The sequence below is a fragment of the Aquarana catesbeiana genome, linkage group LG06 (genome assembly GCF_042186555.1).
Source record: "Aquarana catesbeiana isolate 2022-GZ linkage group LG06, ASM4218655v1, whole genome shotgun sequence".
Taxonomy (NCBI): Eukaryota; Metazoa; Chordata; class Amphibia; order Anura; family Ranidae; genus Aquarana; species Aquarana catesbeiana.
In genome coordinates this window covers 387,558,660-387,576,034 of record NC_133329.1, presented here as the reverse complement: position 1 = coordinate 387,576,034, position 17,375 = coordinate 387,558,660, and the positions used below count along the sequence as shown (strand labels likewise).

Below are 17,375 nucleotides of genomic sequence, written 5' to 3'. Positions count from 1 at the left end.
AGAGGAGAAGAAAAGGAGACCTCTACCATGTCAGATAGAGAGTGTGGTGGTCCCATCCCTAGTGCAATAGAACAAAGAGAAATACCCCCTAAATGGGACTTTGAAAGACCACCAACATTGATGTGAAAATAAATATCTTTAATAATGAGCCATAAATCTATACAAATGGATATAAAGACGTATAACGTCTGCACAATACATACATGCATTAAAAAAAAAAACCAAAACACAGAAAAAAAAGGCACTGACATGGAGGGGTGACGCTCCACGTGGGATTTTGGCTTCCACAGGACGTATGAAATTAGGGATTCTATTCGCTTACTGGTGGCTACATTTGAAGCTTTAGCGATATCCCGTCCTGATTATACTTTATAAGTATTGACCGTCTATGGGTGGAGTCTGATTGCTGCCAGCACACTCACTGCCAAACAAATTTTGGAAACGCATTTTATTTCAAGCATCCAGGTATCCTGGTCTGGCGTCCGTCTATGTGCCCACTGGAAGAGTTGCCTCTTATGCCTTTTTTGAACATGGAATCATTCCAATGGAACTAAAATATATCTGACTATAATCCACTCTCTAACCCTGATGAAGGTGTTAAAAAACTGGAAACGAGTCAGGTATCAGGGTACACTACCCATTGGAGAGTATTGATGTCATTTTGTATTAATATTTTTTTTCTGTGCTTTGGTTATACGTCTTTTTACCCATTTGTATAGATTTACGGCTCATTATTAAAGATATTTATTTTCACATCAGAGTTGGTGGTCTTTCAAAGTCCCACTTAGGGGGTATTTCTCTTTGTTCTATAAATATCAGAGGAGGCAGGCCTTGTGGTCCCTCTGTCTCTGGTTGGTCTGTGTATAGGAAGAGTGCAAGGGACTTGTGTTGCTATATAGTGGACTTCTTTTCTCTACAGTCCCCTTAGTGGGAACCTGGTCGGGGTTCCAGGAACTGGGATTTGGCTCTTAAAGTTGACTTTTGTGTTTGAGATGGACATGTTCTCACAAACCAGAGTTATGGACTGGACCATGGGGTAGGGGGCATTAGAGGGCACCAGGGGCAATGTTACCAAATGTTGTTTTTGTGAAGCAATGTTATGCTGGACATGTGAAGGGTCATTTCAGCAAAGCAATTCAGTTAATGAAGAGCTGTGCCTGGTCTAAAGTCATTCTAAAAGTATATGTAGGTGTATGCATGGTGTAATAAAAGCATCTTCTAGGGATGCTCTTCTTATATATTACAGAGGCAACTTCACTCTAACAGAGGAGCTGCCACTAGGAATCCTTTGAATTTATGGACTCTATGTGGACTATGCTGCCCCAATGCTTTTAGTATACCCTTAGTACATTTACACCAAAAGATTAATGTTTTAGCTGAACACCAACATGCACCATTTCCGAATTCTTTTTTGTCTGGAGAGGGACAGGATAGGATACTCACTGACATCTGGGTTTGGTAGGGAGAAGTCTACATAAGAGTGTGAAGTTGAGCTAACCCTTGCCACGGTGATACAGCTAATAACTTTGGTGGAATGGAGACTTAGATAATATAACAGCCTGCAGATCACAGAGTGAATTGGTGGAGTGATGAAGGTCCCCGGTAGTGAAGGGATCAGTGTGCTGGATTGCTTCTCTAGTGATCGGCACCCTCAACTCAGGTCTGACTGTGATACAGGGCATCCTAGGGACTCAGCCTGAAAGTCACAAGAAGAGAGATTCCTCAAGGAGAATTTGTACCATGTTTACTAAGATGAGAGCTAGCAGGTGTATGTTAAAGTGGTTGTAAACCCACTTTTTGGACTTCTACCTATAGGTAAGCCTAGAATAAGGCTTATCTATAGGTAGTGGAAATATCTCCTAAATGTGCGCCGTTTAGGAGATATTTCACTTGTAGTCCGCCGGAAATTCCAACGGTGCATGCGTGGGGAAGAAACAAAACTAAGTGCTGTTTCTTCCCTAGACTATGCCATTAATCGCGGCTCCCAGTGACGTCATGCAGCTATGGCGAATCACAGAGCGGAAGGAAGAAGGCCAGAAGATGGACGCTGCCCACACAGGGGACATCGCTGGATTCTTTTGCAGGTGAGTGGCACATAATGGGCTAGTATGCGATGCATACTAGCCCATTATGCTTTTAATTTGCAGGCTGCAGCAGCGAGCAAAAGAGGAAGTAAAACCCATCACCCACTAAGGAGAGTGACATGTTGCAAGTTGATGGAATCAAAGGAGTGTGTTGATGCAGATTGGGTCAACTGCATTTTAATGGGTTTGGAATGGGATTTCCAACAAGGTCATATAGGTGTGATGGCCAGGTGTCCATATAGTGTCCCCAGAGGGTGCAGGGGTTGCAAGCTGGTGAAGTAAAAGGAGTGTGTTGGGGCAGAGGAGGTTAATTCCGTTTTAATGCCCATGGGCATGGAACTTGATTTCCAACAAGCTCATATAGGTGTGATAGTCAGGAGTCTATATGGTATATACATGTGTTTTCTGTTTATCACATTTTACATTTTTAAAATTATATCAGTTATATATTTTCCTTTATCAGAACCCTAAGAGATGCCATACCCGTCTTGAGCCGTGCAGAACATTTCCTGGAAAATGTCATAACAAAGAAGTGAGTAGGTTTATGGGCTCTACTTTATACCATGTTTATTATTTTATCATTAGGATGGTCACAGATGAACATATCTCTTGTGGAAAATAATGGCCCGCCATAGATCTGCCACCTTCACTAGAAGAGCGCACGACTGGGGCACTTTGAATGCAAGGCAACTAAAGCTCCTGTGTTTGACTCTAAGACCCCTTTCACACTGGGGCGCTTTTCAGGCGCTTTCATGCTTAAAAAAAAACACCTGAAAAGCTCACGAAAACCTATTTCCATTAAAATCAATGAATGCTTTCACACTGGGGCAGTGGGCTGGCAGGGTGGTGAAAAAACGCCCCTCTCCATTGAAATTAATGGAAAGCTCTTCAAAAGCACCTGAAAAGCTCTTCAAAAGCGCCTGAAAAGCTCTTCAAAAGCACTCAAATGTTTTACTGGCAGTTTAGAAGCGCCTCGGTGTGAAAGGGGCCTAATGGAAAAATATCATGGCTTTTGATAAATGTTATTTTACTTTTATAGCTATTTTTTTGGCAAAAGTTTACAAAGTGATGTTTTTTTTTATGTTTTAAATTATCTATAAAAATATTTATAGGTATATTTATAAAGCAGTGACATTAACAAACATTCACTGCAGGCAAATCTTCCTATTGCATGTGTTTTTAATGGCAGTGATTGATTTTTCCAACGATGAATGTTCAAAGAAAGTAACAATCAGTGTTTTATAACTATATCCCTTAAAATATAACTAAAGGCAAAACTTTTTTTTTGTTTTTGATAGAGTGGAGAGGGATTAGAACACTTGTCAGTTTTTATTGCTGTTTGTGTCCCAGTTAGGGAGAGTCACCCTCTCTATTTGTCCTGTTTACTATTATCATTGAAAGTGAAAGGAAGAGAAAATCCCTAATTTTGGGTTGTCCCCTGAAAAGTAATAGAGTGGAAATTTTCCAATGGTTCTGGTGACCTGGGGTCCCAAAGAAATGTCATTAATTTGCATTGGACTTTTTCTTGCCTATAGTTCTACTTTAATGTAGAGACCATTGGTGGCACTTAAATATCAGTGAATGGCTAGCATGCAGCCTTTGTATAACCAATCTAGATTGCCCCAACTCTACTAGGGGAGAGAGACTGGGTTTGCCATTTCTCAATCTTGACATTACATCAAAGAATTGCAGCCTGTTAAAGAAGAAGAATATTTACCTGTCCAATTGGTATCAACTTCAGTCTTCACTCCCTGGCAGATCGTTGGTATCTAACACTTTAGGGTGTGCTGCCCCCCTCTGTGCCCTGAGTTTGCACCCGCTGGCCCCTGCTTCTCTACTACCATAAAGCCCAACTCTGGGCTAATTTTTTTTGGCAACCGGTGTGCCAGGAAGTTATAACATTTAAAAAAAAAAGCATCTTTGGACATAATACTCATCTCTCTGGTGTTGTCCCCTACAGCAATTTATTTTTGACACAAGATATCCTCAGGCTTCTGACTTGAATAATGGCCAGCTCAACCGTAAAGACTGAGGACATCCTCTGAGTGCAAGGTGCCCTCTGGGGAGTTGTGACCAAGGCTCCCTGCAATGCAGAGAGTGGCACCGATGTCATGATATCAGCGCCACACTTTGCATCGAAGACTTCCACTGCCAGGAGATGATTTGAGGAGGAAGAGTACCCTGCATGTTACGTCATTTGCCTGAAGACATTTTGAAAAAGTAGAAAAAAATAAAAGTATAAAATACATGTTGGGGGTTTCCGGTGAGTGTGGGAGGAAATGCAATTGTCTTGCAGGTGGGATCTGAAATTGGGCTTCAGTTAGAAAATAATGATATCTTAATGGCAATACCTGTCATAAAGAACATTTATAACTTGTTTCCTAATCGCGCAAGTTTGATGTCTATTACTAAACCAGAACAGATTTTTTGACTTTACATACTGGTGTCAGGTCACTGGAACTGGAGTTGTGAAACAAGATAATGAGAATGGCAGTCCAAGAACAAAATAGTCAATGACAGCTTCCTTACAGGCAGATATGGGATTTTATGGTATCACTTCCTTCACTTTCTGGTTTTTAATGTTATTTAAATGTTATCTTTTCTTTTACCAGATCCATCAGGAAAAGGAAAAATACCTTTCGTCTTGTAGGAACTATGTTAGAAAGGGTTAAAAAAATGAGGTGAGTTGATTTTTGAATTCTTTAGTCACTCTGGTAGTTATATTAGGCTTCTTATCGGTGGGCAGATTTATCACTAATAATGATGACTGGTCATACATCTGCCACCTTCACAACCTATTGCTGGCAGCTTTTAAAAGAAAGTCAGTAATAGCAACTTCCATATTTGTATTCTGAGAAGCCCACTTTAAAGGAAAGGCTTTTGATCACATTTTGTATTATTATTAACAAAAAGTTTACCGGTGTATAAAATTATATTTACAGTATATGATGTTTCAAATTTTTTGAATAAAATCTTTATATTATGCAACAATGTATTGTAGGGAACATGACAGGCTTTCTAGTTATAAAGACCAGCACCATCCACATGCATAACTTAGTGTTGCCTCTACAAGAAAAGAGAGATAAAATATGTCCCTTCTCTGAGCTATTCAGCTGTGTGTGTAATCTGATCTTTCCTTTTCTTAAAGAGGTCATAACCCTAGAAAAAAAAATGCTGTAAAAACCTGGTTGATCCTGCCTGTTCCTGTGTCCCCTATGTGACCTGACTACGGTAATCATGGCTGCTGATCCATGATACCATGGTCAATTTATGTGCCTCCATCATCCTGTTCTGTTAGAGTCTCTCCTGTCTCCCCCTCCCTTCCTGCCTGTCAGTTCTTAGTGTGTGAAGATCTCCAAACCCACCCCTCCCCTCCGGCCACTATTTCATGTGGCAGTATGGTCATCATATGACGGTCTTGGGCGGGAAGTGGTTAATGTGGTTGTAAAGTCAGCAAAATTACTGCAAGCCCCTCTGTTAAAACAAGGTTTAACCCCTTCCCGCCGAGCGTACGCAGATGTGTGTACTCGGCTTTCCGGGGTTATACCGGGATGATGCCCGCAGCTGCAGGCATCATCCCGGTACCGTTGTTTAGAGCGGGCAATCGGCTATCCGAGTATAACAACCGATGCGGCTCCTCCGGTATAACAGCTGCTCGGCTGTTATACAGGAGGAGCAGGAGGGGACTCCCCCCCTCCCGCCGCTCTTACCGGGCCTCCCGATCGTCCAATCGGCTGCCTCCGGTGGCTGGGGGTGGGCTGGAACGAAGCCGTGGGTGGCTTCGTTCCAGCCTCCTAATCGTAAACACGGAAGCGAGATCATGACGTCACTTCCCGTTTACTCGGCTGCCAATGGCGCCGGTTTTAAAAAGATACACAGTATTCATAATCGCCGTTTTCGGTGATCTGAATACTTTGAAGTGCAAAGGAGACCCCCGATCCCTCCATAAAGAGTACCTGTCACCACCTATTACTGTCACAAGGGATGTTTACATTCCTTGTGACAGCAATAAAAGTGATCAAAAAATTTTTTTTTTTAAAACACAATTTATAAATGTAAAAGTAAATAAAATAAATAAGAAAACATTTTTTTTTTTAAAGCGCCCCCGTCCCCACGAGCTCGCGCAGCAAAGAAAACGCATACGGAAGTCACGCCCGCATATGTAAACGGTGTACAAATCACACATGTGCGGTATCGTCGCGATCGTCAGAGTGAGAGCAATCATTCTAGACCTGCTCCGTAACTCTAACCTGGTAACCATAAAAAAAATTTAAAGCGTCGCCTATGGAAATTCTTAGTTATGGAAATACCGTAGTTTGTCGCCATTCCACGAGTGCGTGCAATTATAAAGCGTGACATGTTTGGTATCTATTTACTCGTCGTAACACCATCTTTCACATTATACAAAAAAATTGGGGTAACTTTACTGTTTGGATTTTTTAAAATTCATGAAAATGTCCCTTTTCCCAAAAATTTGCGTTTAAAACACAGCTGCACAAATACCGTGTGATATAAAATATTGCAACAATCATCATTTTATTCTCTAGATTCTCTGCTAAAAAAATATATATAATGTTTGGGGGTTCTAAGTAATTTTCTAGCAAAAAATACGGATTTTAACTTGTAAACACCAAATTTAAAAAATAGGCTTAGTCATGAAAGGGATAATACATAATACACATGTCTCAATGTTTTTTTAGATGTTGTTGCTACCCTTTTTCAGAGCACTGCTGTGCAGTCCAAAGAACTCCCGCCGCTCTCCTCCTCCAATCTAAGGACTATAGTGGGAGGGGCTGAGCAGACAGCACAGCGGTCATGTGACCTCCCGCCTGACGTCAGAGGGGAAACTCAGCCCCTCCCGGAGTAGTCTTTGGATTGTGGGAGGAGAGCAGCGGGAGGTCACGTGACCTCACCGCAGCACTCTGAAATAAGGTAGCTATTTAACCACTTCAGCCCCGGAAGGATTTTCCCCCTTAATGACAGGCCATTTTTGCGATACGGCACTGCGTCGCTTTAACTAACAATTGTGCGGTCGTGCGACGTTGTACCCAAACAAAATTTATGTCCTTTTTTTCTCACAAATAGAGCTTTCTTTTGGTGTATCTGATCACCTCTGCGGTTTTTATTTTTTGCGCTAGAAAACAAAAAAAGACAATTTTGAAAAAAAAAGTAAGATTTTTTACTTTTTCCTATAATAAATATCCCCCCCAAAAAATGTAAAAAACAAATTTCTTCATCAGTTTGGGCCGATATGTATTCTTCTACATATTTTTGGTAAAAGAAATCGCAATAAGCGTATATTGATTAGTTTGCGCAAAAGTTATAGCGTCTACAAAATAGGGGATAGATTTATGGCATTTTTATTATTATTATTTTTTTTTTTTACTAGTAATGGTGGCGATCTGTGATTTTTAGCGGGACTGCGACATTGTGGCGGACAGATCGAATACTTTTGACACTTTTTTGGGACCACTGACATTTATACAGCGATCAGTGCTATAAATAGCCACTGATTACTGTGCAAATGTCACTGGCAGGGAAGGGGTTAACACTAGGGGGCGATCAAGGGGTTAAATGTGTTCCCTAGGTGTGTTCTAACTGTGAGAGGAGGGGACTGACTAGAGGAGGAGCCAGATCGTTGTTCCTACTTAGTCGGAGCAGACAATCTGTTTCTCCTCCCCTGTCAGAACCGGGATTTGTGTGTTGTGTGTTTTACACAAATTCCGGTTCTGGCTCTTGTGCCCGCGGTTGCGGGCTTCCCTGTCCCTGTTGAAGAAAAGCATCCCCACAACATGATGCTCCCACCACCATGTTTCACGGTAGGGATGGTGTGTTCAGGGTGATGTGCAGTGTTAGTTTTCTGCCACACATAACGTTTTTCTTTTAGGTCAAAAAGTTCAATTTTGGTCTCATCTGACCAGAGCACCTTCTTCCACATGTTTGCTGTGTCCCCCACATGGCTTCTCACAAACTGCAAACGGGATTTCTTATGGCTTTCTTTCCTCCATGTCTTTCTTCTTGTCACTCTTCCATAAAGGGCAGATTTGTGGCGTGCACGACTAATAGTCTAATAGTCTGTGGACAGATTCTCCCACCTGAACTGTTGATTTCTGCAGCTCCTCCAGAGTTACCATGGGCCTCTTGGCTGCTTCTCTGATTAATGCTCTCCTTGCCCGGCCTGATTTTGAGTCTAGCTGCTATTTAACCACTTGAGCCCCGGACCATTATGCTGCCTAAGGACCAGAGGTCTTTTTCCAATTTGGCACTGCGTCGCTTTAACTGCTAATTGCGCGGTCATGCAATGCTGTACCCAAACGAAATTTGCGTCCTTTTCTTCCCACAAATAGAGCTTTCTTTTGATGGTATTTGATCACCTCTGCAGTTTTTATTTTTTGCGCTATAAACGGAAAAAGACCGAAAATTTTGAAAAAAAATGATATTTTCTACTTTTTGTTATAAAAAAAATCCAATAAACTAAATTTTAGTCATACATTTAGGCCAAAATGTATTCGGCCACATGTCTTTGGTAAAAAAAATGTCAATAAGCATATATTTATTGGTTTGCGCAAAAGTTATAGCGTCTACAAACTAGGGTACATTTTCTGTAATTTACACAGCTTTTAGTTTATGACTGCCTATGTCATTTCTTGAGGTGCTAAAATGGCAGGTCAGTACAAAACCCCCCCAAATGACCACATTTTGGAAAGTAGACACCCCAAGGAAATTGCTGAGAGGCATTTTGAACCCATTGAATATTTATTTTTTTGTCCCAAGTGATTGAATAATGACAACAAAAAAAAAATATTTACAAAAAGTTGTCACTAAATGATATATTGCTCACACAGGCCATGGGCATATGTGGAATTGCACCCCAAAATACATTCAGCTGCTTCTCCTGAGTATGGGGATACCACATGTGTGGGACTTTTTGGGAGCTTAGCCGCGTACGGGGCCCCGAAAACCAAGCACCGCCTTCAGGATTTCTAAGGGTGTAAATTTTTGATTTCACTCTTCACTGCCTATCACAGTTTCGGAGGCCATGGAATGCCCAGGTGGCACAAAACCCCCCCAAATGACCCCATTTTGGAAAGTAGACACCCCAAGCTATTTGCTGAGAGGCATGGTGAGTATTTTGCAGCTCTCATTTGTTTTTGAAAATGAAGAAAGACAAGAAAAAACTTTTTTTTTTTTCTTTTTTCAATTTTCAAAACTTTGTGACAAAAAGTGAGGTCTGCAAAATACTCACTATACCTCTCAGCAAATAGCTTTGGGTGTCTACTTTCCAAAATGGGGTCATTTGGGGGGGTTTTGTGCCACCTGGGCTTTCCATGGCCTCCGAAACTGTGATAGGCAGTTAAGAGTGAAATCAAAAATTCACGCCCTTAGAAAGCCTGAAGGCGGTGCTTGGATTTCGGGGTCCCGTACGCGGCTAGGCTCCCAAAAAGTCTCACACATGTGGTATCCCCGTACTCAGGAGAAGCAGCAGAATGTATTTTGGGGTGTAATTTCACATATTCCCATGGCATGTTTGAGCAATATATCATTTAGTGACAACTTTGTGCAAAAAAAAAAAAAAAAAATTTGTCTCTTTCCCGCAACTTGTGTCGCAATATAAAATATTCCATGGACTCGACATGCCTCTCAGCAAATAGCTTGGGGTGTCTACTTTCCAAAATGGGGTCATTTGGGGGGGTTTTGAACTGTCCTGGCATTTTATGCACAACATTTAGAAGCTTATGTCACACATCACCAACTCTTCTAACCACTTGAAGACAAAGCCCTTTCTGACACTCATTGTTTACATGAAAAAGTTATTTTTTTTTTGCAAAAAAATTACTTTGAACCCCCAAACATTATATATTTTTTTAAAGCAAATGCCCTACAGATTAAAATGGTGGGTGTTTCATTTTTTTTTTTCACACAGTATTTGCGCAGCGATTTTTCAAACGCATTTTTTGGGGAAAAAACACACTTTTTTAAATTTTAATGCACTAAAACACACTATATTGCCCAAATGTTTGATGAAATAAAAAAGATGATCTTAGGCCGAGTACATGGATACCAAACATGACATGCTTTAAAATTGCGCACAAACGTGCAGTGGCAACAAAATAAATACATTTTTAAAAGCCTTTAAAAGCCTTTACAGGTTACCACTTTAGATTTACAGAGGAGGTCTACTGCAAAAATTACTGCCCTCGATCTGACCTTTGCGGCGATACCTCACATACATGGTGCAATTGCTGTTTACGTCTGACGACAGACCGCCGCTTGCGTTCGCCTTAGCGCGAGAGCAGGGGGCGACAGGGGTACTTTTTTTTTTCCTTTATTATTTTTTTTGCTTTTTTATCTTATTTTTAAACTGTTCCTTTCATTTTTTTTTTTTTGTAATCATTTTTATTGTTATCTCGGGGAATGTAAATATCCCCTATGATAGCAATAGGTAGTGACAGGTACTCTTTTTTGAAAAAATTGGGGTCTATTAGACCCTAGATCTCTCCTCTGCCCTCAAAGCATCTGATGACACCAAGATCGGTGTGATAAAATGCTTCCCCAATTTCCCAATGGCGCTATTTACATCCGGCGAAATCTAAGTCATAAAATGCTCGTAGCTTCCGGTTTCTTAGGCCATAGAGATGTTTGGAGCCACTCTGGTCTCTGATCAGCTCTATGGTCAGCTGGCTGAATCACCAGCTGCATTCTCAGGTTCCCTGTTGAGACAGGAGAGCCAGAGAAAAACACGGAAGACGGTGGGGGGGGGCTTTCCCTCCCACGGCTTGTAAAAGCAGTCTAGAGGCTAATTAGCCACTAGGATTGCTTTTACATGAAAGCCGACTGCTGGCTGAAAAGAATGATACCAAGATGATACCTAAACCTGCAGGCATCATTCTGGTATAACCATTCAAAGTCGTGAATGGCGTACCTGAAGACAAAAAAATGGTTAACAATAAAGCACAGTAAACGGTAAAGTATAAAAAATTGCATACCTGAAAAGCAAACATGATAAAACATAATAACAATAAAACATTGCAGAATAGAATACAGTAAAAAAGAGCAGAACAAGAGAGAGAGAATAGAGAGAGAGAGAACAATAAAACGACAACTATTTTTTTTTATTTTATATATATATTTTTTTTTTTTTTACACTTTTTTTGTAACTGTAACTTTTATAACGGTAACCGGTTCCAGGTTCGGGTCTCTCAAAATGCGATGGCATCTTGGGAGACCCTGTGAAAGTGTGCCTAGTCTGTGCAATGCTGTACCCTACGCTAATACTCAACTAATGAATGGTAGCGTTCAAAACATTCACCAATGCAAAGACCAGGATTGTCAGGACAGGAGGGACAATAATAGAGGGTGTCACGCCTATATTCGCGCTTGCTGCAGACACGACATCTTTTTTGGGGGTTCGTTGGGTAGGGGTACTCGGGAGGACATAAAGAAAATGCCTCTCATGCAGCCGACTGCATTTGGTTGGGGATGTGAATGGGGGAAGTACGGGCGCTGCAGAAGCAGTGGGTTCCCAATTAGGATTGGCGAATGCAGCAGGAAGGGCATTATGGGCACGACGGGCCTGTGTTTGTCTTCTTGGTGGCAGCGGGACACTACTTGTGCTTGCCACCTCACCAGCTTGAACTGCACTGATGGGACTCGCCACGTCACCAAGTGTTACTGCAGTGCTGGTTTGACTACGACCGGGGTGTACTAGGCCGCTGACGCTTGCCAGTTCAATAAAAAGCTACCAAAAAACTGTTAGCGATCGCAGGGATCAGGCCTGACTCTGTGAATGCTGCAGTTATGCGTTAAGTGTTTTGTAAGTGACAGTGATCGATAGATACTGCACTTGGGTGGGCTGGGCCGGGCGGAGGGGCAAAATGCAGGTGCTAGCAGGTATCTGGGCTGATCCCGCTAACACTGCGTTTTTGGGAACCCTAAACTGCTGGGGACGCTAGTATAGATCTGATCGGATCAGATATTGATCCGATCAGATACTATACCACTAAGGGAGCTGTACGGTGCGTGCGTGGGTGTTAGCGCTACTGGCGCTAACCTGACACTGCCTGGGGCTGGTGCTTGCCAGTTCACCAAAATGCTACCAAAAAAACTGTTAGCGATCGCAGGGATCAGGCCTGACTCTGCGAACGCTGCAGTTATGCGTTTAGTGTTTTGTAAGTGACAGTGATCGATCGATACTGCACTTGGGCTGGGCCGGGCGGAGGGGCAAAACGCAGGTGCTAGCAGGTATCTGGGCTGATCCCGCTAACACTGTGTTTTTGGGAACCCTAAACTGCTGGGGACGCTAGTATAGATCTGATCGGATCAGATATTGATCCGATCAGATACTATACCACTAAGGGAGGCGTATGCTGCGTGCGTGGGTGTTAGCGGTACTGGCGCTAATCTGACGCTGCCTGGGGCGACGCATATCACCGCCGGGCGATCAGGGGGCTAAACCTTTATTCGGTAATAAACGGCGGGTGCCCTGACACTATAAAAAATAAACAAACTAACCAGCGTCACCCGTAACAGTTATACGGTGATCAGTGGTGGGCAATCAAGGGGTTAAAACATTTATTCGGTAGTATATGGGGGTCCCTGTCGCTATAAAACGCTGACGGCGAACCTAAATATTTAGGTCCCTAACTAGCGTCACCAGCGACACTAATACAGCGATCAGAAAAATGATCGCTTAGCGACACTGGTGACAGGGGGTGATCAAGGGGTTAAAACTTTATTAGGGGGGGTTAGGGGGGTATCCTAGACCTACAGGGGGGTAATACTAACTGTCCCAACACTGTAACTGTCACAAACTGACACCAATGCAGTAATCAGGAAAAAAAAAACAAAAAACTGCTGGTGTCAGTTTGTGACGGGGGGGGGGGGGGGGGTGATTGGGGGGGGATTGGGGGGCGATCGGGGGGGGGGGAATCGGGGTGTTTTGTGTGCCTGGCATGTTCTACTGTGTGTGTGTAGTGTTGTGCACTCGCATACCTGTCTTCTCTCCTCGGGCCGGAACGGAAATTACCGAGCCGAGGAGAGATGACATCATTTCCTTTGCTGCTGTTTAGCATACAGCAGCAAAGGAATGATGTGATTGGCCGGCGGCGATCGCGAGGGGGGGGCCACGAACGGATGGCCTCCCCCTCACCTCTGATCGCCGCTGGACAAAAGACGACCGCCTCGGGCACCGGGGGGGGTCCGATCGGACCCCCCACCCGCAGAAGGCTAATCACGTATATGTACGTGATTTTGCCTGTCCGTGCCACCTTGCCGACGTAAATCGGCGTGAGGCGGTCGTCAAGTGGTTAATGTATGAATCAGAGTGGGGGGGGGTCCAAGAAAATGTTTGCCCAGGGTCCAATCAATAATAAAGAGGGCCCTGCAAGGTGGATCTGTGTACAGTATTTAACTCTAGTACCAGTGAATCCAGTGCTGCCGCCTTAAAGGGAGATTGTTCTCTCAGATCTGACCCCGCCATGCCCCCCTGTGCCCCCCGCTGTGAGTGCCTGCAGGGATCCAGGAGCCTCTGTCACAAATGGTGAGAGCAGGCGGTGGTGGCTTATGGCCACTGTGAGGGCCACATTGCAAGGCCTGGCAGGCTGGATTCGGTGTTTGCCACATGTGGTCTAGGCTCCTAAAGCAACAGGAAAATAAAAGGCAAAGGTAATAAATATAGCTAATATGTTTTTAAAGTACAGATTCCTTTACAGGATGAATGTTTATTTTACATTTTATTTGTATTGTTAACATTTTTTGTCAATGTTTATCCACAGACAGTCACCTCTCCTGTAAAACTGTGTGACCAATCACAGTCCAGCCAGGGAGGAGTTTTGCACTGGACACATCAGGAATCACATCTCAGTTGGAGGATTATTATGTTGGAGGTGAAGTACAAGAAGTGGTGAAGGTGGAGAGACGAATATTCATTCTTCATTAAAGAATATACAAACCCAACATTTCATATTCCTGATATGTGGCTGCTGCACCATGTACTTGTATGAGAAAGTCTCCTGTTCTCTTTGCATTGCTTCCTTTTTGTGAAATCCCTGTGTAGTGATATAGTATATTAATGTATATGTATAGATGTAGAGTGGGTATGATAATTAATTAGTAAGTACTCTTCCGCAGCAACCCAATTCTTCCAGAGAGATGCACTTTATTGACTTCCAACACAGAACAAAGTCCAAAGTCCACAGATGACAAAGAAATCCGACAGAGGAAATATAATTCAGAGACCCATATTATTCAGTCTTCCCATATAATTCAGTCTTCCCAGCCATGCACAGACAAGCCTCCCTCATACACAGACAAGCCTCACTTCCCCATACAGACAAGCCTCACTTACCAAACCTATAGACTGAATGCCATGTTAAATTCACCAGGCATTGAATGGCTGAGCAATTTGATTGGCCGTTTCAATTTAGGACTTTGATTTGCTTTAGTCTTTCAAACAGACAACAACCCCCAGCCGTGAACAGTTGCAATCATAAACCGCCCCAATTTGCACTCCCGCATATCAACATCAACAAGTCCCCTTTAGATATATGTAATTAGATTAGATTAACATACCACCTGAATACCCTTTGAAATGTTCAAATAGACTTGCATAAGATTAACACATCAAAGAGTCTTCAGCTGTTAAAATTCAGTTGGACAAATCAACCATTCGGTCAACATTGACTGCATGTGTACATACACACAACAATGTCCCACATAAATCGGTGAACATTACAACATATTACAACATATACCCCCACTTGGGTCGGTTCTAACTACTAGAACTGACCCATAAATCAAACAACAAAAAAATATCATTATGATTTAAGGTACTGGATGCTTTACAATGGCTCATATAAAATATGAAGTTGAAACTGGTTACATCTCTCTTCACCAGGCTCTAAAATATCCCCATGAAACAGTTATTAGATAATATAACTTTTAGACCATGACTAGAAAAGGATTTGGTAAACATCAGTGGCCCATATAGCTGTTAGGCCTTATTATATCACATCAAGATCTTGAATATTGCGCAAAGACGAGCTGATGTCACAGTCCATTCTTCGGTCGGTCTTCATCACATCTCTCACCATCTCACTGAAAGTAAACTTGGTATGCTCTGGGAACTCCAATCCACAAGTCCAGGATTCTCTCATCTCCAGGCTCAAGCTTTTCATTTTTAAAGATGCTTTTACGCAAACATTCTACTTTCATCTTTATAGTAAGAAGAACCATCAATGTACCAGCACTGACTTTCAAGGTCAAAAGGTTTGGATATGGCAATGAAAACTGTGCTTCAAACTATTTTCTTGCACTTGACATTCATGAGTCCATCTTGCAAGCATTTTACAATTCACATCTGCTTCTTTCCATTTCCACAATTTGAACAAAGATGACCGGGTTGTGTACCTGTCAAGTACCAGAATTTGTTGATTGCCAGCCACAATTTGCTTTTGTAATTTGCTGTAGGCCGACCCCTCATTGCCTTCAATAGAGCAGTTACTTGGATCATTCAGTCCATAATTACACTTGAATGGTATACCAACATATACATATACCCCCACACGATGGTTCAGATAGAATCAGCTTGACATCAGTGTTTATCAGATCTTCTATGCAGACAAAGCGGCAGTGGAAATTCTTGCTAGTATCTTCACCATGAAAGGTAGAAAGGTCTCTTTCATCCATATATGTCATAGCCTTTAGCATATTATAAACAACTGAATCAACAAAGTTTCAAATCATGACTAGAGTGATGAATTTCACTCACCCCTCTTATAAATTTATGAAAACCACCCAACATACTAAAATTTATGCTATGCCAAGCCATTGTGCAGCATCTCACCTTAGATGTCAAATATGTTGATCAATACGCATTATCTAATATGTACAGATGTTATGAAAATTATTTTAGGTTAAAATGCTTCTCTTTGGTTTTAAGATAAAGTTCAAGAAATAAAACATAAAGAAAATAAAAAATGAAAAGCAAAAGATATCAGGAAAAGGGAGAAAAATTAAAAATTAGGGCGTTGAAGAAAAAAAAAAAAGAAAAATTAAAAATTAGGGCGTTGAAGAAAAAAGAAAAAAAGGTCCATTGCTTGATGAATTTCGAGAGAGTTCATGAATACTTTATAATTCCATGTATAGTGATATATTGTCTATTCAGCGTTTCTCCCCCACTAGCCAGCAATTTCAGACTGTGCTTCTGCTATTCACATGCAAGCCTCTTCAGACGTCCCTGAAAGACAAAACTCTCCAACAAAACTAATTAGCAAGGTCTTTAAATGTTGTTTGAAGTTAAAACAAAGCATTATTTACACGTTTACAGTTTGAAGCTAATTCACCCCCACTGCTAGAGAAGTGTCATTTGCATTCAAAAACAGATCTGGAGAATGTACATCTTCTGCATTTATGACACCCTGTACCCCCTTCAACTGCTGTAATAATTTATCACGTTCCCCTCTCATCTTGTCATACTCAATTTTCAGGTGGTCATATTTCTGTTTTAACTGAGAGAACGGTATCCAAGTCTTGGACTTTTTCTTATTATTATTTTGGTCAGCTCTGTTTTTCATATTAATATCACCTATGTTTGACCCGATGTCTCCTCTCTGGCTATTATCATAGGATATTATCTTCTGATCTTTATGTTCAGTATTTGTCCTAAACAATGTGGCTAAATCAATTTTGACAGCCTGCTCATTTGACTTTCTCCATAAATGGTCTGCTCTCAACAATATGTCTTTTAAATCATGAGGATTTGGGGTAACTAATAAAATATTTTGTTTGATATCTTCATGCAACGCATCTAGAAACATACTCATATGTATCAAGCCACCACGCTCAAATGCAAGATTATTACCGACCAATAATTCCATAATAGTTGCTATCCTGTGTGACAATTCATAGGGAGATTCATTTTTGCATTTGTTGGATCTTTCCATGAATAGTAACATCAGAACGTACACCATACAAAACACATAAGAATTCCAGTAATATGCCCCTTGTCCTCAGAGGCTGAATACAGATCTGTTTAATTCTCATCCAAAGACCACTTCCTACAGAATGTTGCAAAACTCTTTCTAAGTCAGATGGGTTGAGATTGTACATATCTCTGACCTGCTGCACGTCACAAAACCATTTTAAAAATCTGTTTAAATCATGGTATGGAACCATTCCTATTTCTTTAAGAATTGCGTCTAATTCTTTTGATCTTAAAGGCTTCATTACAAGCTGAACTTCACCTGTATTATTATTATTGTTATAAACTGTGGTAGTCACAGTGGGGGCAGC

At 41.6% G+C, this 17,375-nt stretch overlaps 1 long non-coding RNA gene across 1 annotated transcript; it reads left to right on the top strand.

Annotated features, from left to right (window-relative positions):
• Window positions 1–2,545: 2,545 nt before the first annotated feature.
• LOC141147819 (uncharacterized) lies at window positions 2,546–16,810 on the top strand. The gene is made up of 3 exons (XR_012245154.1): window positions 2,546–2,616; window positions 4,697–4,765; window positions 13,859–16,810. It is a non-coding gene; the product is annotated as an uncharacterized lncRNA (long non-coding RNA).
• The last annotated feature ends 565 nt before the right edge of the window (window positions 16,811–17,375 follow it).